At 57.8% G+C, this 2,500-nt stretch overlaps 1 non-coding gene across 1 annotated transcript in view; it reads right to left on the bottom strand.

Annotated features, from left to right (window-relative positions):
- Positions 1-339, bottom strand: part of LOC124772929 — a 1,909-nt gene extending 1,570 nt beyond the window's left edge. Inside the window, exon 1 of the ribosomal RNA XR_007014382.1 lies at positions 1-339. This exon is cut by the window's left edge and continues 1,570 nt beyond it. This is a non-coding gene — a ribosomal RNA (small subunit ribosomal RNA).
- Positions 340-2,500: the final 2,161 nt, after the last annotated feature.

Raw genomic sequence — 2,500 nt, 5'->3', positions numbered from 1 at the left:
CGACAGTTGATAAGGCAGACATTTGAAAGATGCGTCGCCGGTACGAGGACCGTGCGATCAGCCCAAAGTTATTCAGAGTCACCAAGGCAAACGGACCGGACGAGCCGACCGATTGGTTTTGATCTAATAAAAGCGTCCCTTCCATCTCTGGTCGGGACTCTGTTTGCATGTATTAGCTCTAGAATTACCACAGTTATCCAAGTAACGTGGGTACGATCTAAGGAACCATAACTGATTTAATGAGCCATTCGCGGTTTCACCTTAATGCGGCTTGTACTGAGACATGCATGGCTTAATCTTTGAGACAAGCATATGACTACTGGCAGGATCAACCAGGGAGCTGCGTCAACTAGAGCTGAGCAGCCGGCCGCCCGGGAGTGTGTCCCGGGGGCCCGCGCGAACACGCAAGCGTCCGCTCAATCATTCTGCAAACAGGAGGAGGCTGAGCTCCCCTGCACAATACACCTCGAAACCCTCTCAGGTCCCGGCGGCGCGCAGCGCCGTCCCAAGTACTTGGTCGGGTTCGAGAGAGGCGCAATCGCCCGGAGTTAGGCGAGTAGACGCTTTCGGTGCGACCACCCGTGCTCCCAACTGAGCTTGCCGCTGCCGACAGAGGCCCGGGAGCGTGCTGTCGTGGCATTGCCGGCGGGAGACAACACGCGCCACCTACGGTGACCGGCAGCTCCAACGCCAGCGCCACAGAAGGACAAAAGCCCCACTTGGGTGCCGAAGCGAACTCTCCCAGCACAGCGCACGCGCCAACACATCCGCACAGCTGCGATACAAACCACCAGCGAGAACCGCTGGGGCGACCGAGCAGCAGACGGCGTCGCGGCGCCGAGCGCCGGGCGGCGGCGCATCCTCAACGCACACAGTCCTCAATCGGACCAGCACACTGAAGATGTCCACCGCGCTTCGCACCGGGCCCGCGAGGACCTACTTTGGCCGCACGGCGCCGCGCGCAGGGTGCGCCGGCGCGCAGCTGCGACGCCTGCCGCGTCCGTCGGCCGGCGCGCCTGCCACTGGCCGCCCCCACCAGCCGGCTGTAGCGCGTGCGCCCACGCACCGCGCGGCCAGCACGCCGGGAGGCGCCCCCTCACCGGCCGGGGACGGTCCCACCCCGCCACCGCCGCGTATCGCTTCACACCCAGATGCCGTTCAGTTTCGTCGGCATGGTGGGTATCGCTGGAACAACCGGTTAGTACCTCAACCTATCGTCGCCATCACCGATTCACCCCTAGCGAGAACAACCGCACCACAACAGGTTACCATTTCTTCATTTGCGTAACTTCACCAGAAAACGCAGGCGTCCATCGCCATTTGCAACTTCAACGATTATTGCATGCCTGTGTCAGGTGTCACGCCACACTACGTCTGCCCACATACACGCAACAAAATGTGCACGCCTAGACAATACGTGGAAGGTGGCCCCCGTACGTATGCGATGTCCATTGCTCGAACGACTGTCAACCGGCCTCTGTAGCATGTCGCAGATATGGAACGCGGTGCACCATGCCATCACGGTGTGTGAGGAGAGACGACTAGGTCCGAATACATCAACAGACAGCTCATGCTGATCGCCATCCACGGCGTCCGTTCCTCCCACACGTCTCTATGGCGTACCACACTGCAATCCAGCTCTCATAGGGAGACGACACGTAGCTGCGTGCACAATATTTGCACTGTATGGTCCGCCGTTTTTGGGCGCAGTCGTTGTACGGTCACACATGTGCCACGATGTATCATTCAGTACATAAGGACGAATGTGCAGTACAGATTGTGGTTCACGCGTACGACATCAGCGGACAGTTGACACAGGCCGCACCACAACGTAGCCTGCGTACGTCGCATGCGAAGGGCATTGAACATGCAAACTTGTCACCAACCAGCTTGCGAAGGCAGGGGGCAAGGTGGGGACGTGGGGACGTGGAGAGGGGTGGGGGGGGGGGCGGCATGTACGTCCTGCTGCCATCCACATTACAGTGTACAGCAGGAGCATGTGGAAAGTCAGCAAGACTTGCAAGGTGTTTAACATGAAGCGATACACAGGGGAGCGGGCAGTGCGAGTAGCGAACTATATTGCGAGGGTTGCGGGTGGGCAACACTACACTAATTGAACGAGTCGTATAACAATTACAGAGCTGGTTTAGGCGACAACGTGGGTTACGTTAGCGGACAACGTGGGTTAGGTTAGGGGACAACATGGGTTAGGTTAGGGGACAACATGGGTTAGGTTAGGGGACAACATGGGTTAGGTTAAGGCACAACATGGGTTAGGTTAAGGCACAACATGGGTTAGGTTAGGGGACAACATGGGTTAGGTTAGGGGACAACATGGGTTAGGTTAGGGGACAACATGGGTTAGGTTAGGGGACAACATGGGTTAGGTTAGGGGACAACATGGGTTAGGTTAGGGGACAACATGGGTTAGGTTAGGGGACAACATGGGTTAGGTTAGGGGACAACATGGGTTAGGTTAGGGGACAACATGGGTTAGGTT

This window comes from Schistocerca piceifrons, unplaced genomic scaffold (genome assembly GCF_021461385.2).
Source record: "Schistocerca piceifrons isolate TAMUIC-IGC-003096 unplaced genomic scaffold, iqSchPice1.1 HiC_scaffold_943, whole genome shotgun sequence".
In the NCBI taxonomy this organism is placed as follows: Eukaryota; Metazoa; Arthropoda; class Insecta; order Orthoptera; family Acrididae; genus Schistocerca; species Schistocerca piceifrons.
Note: the sequence above shows the minus strand (reverse complement) of the source record. Positions and strands in the feature narration are given on the sequence as shown.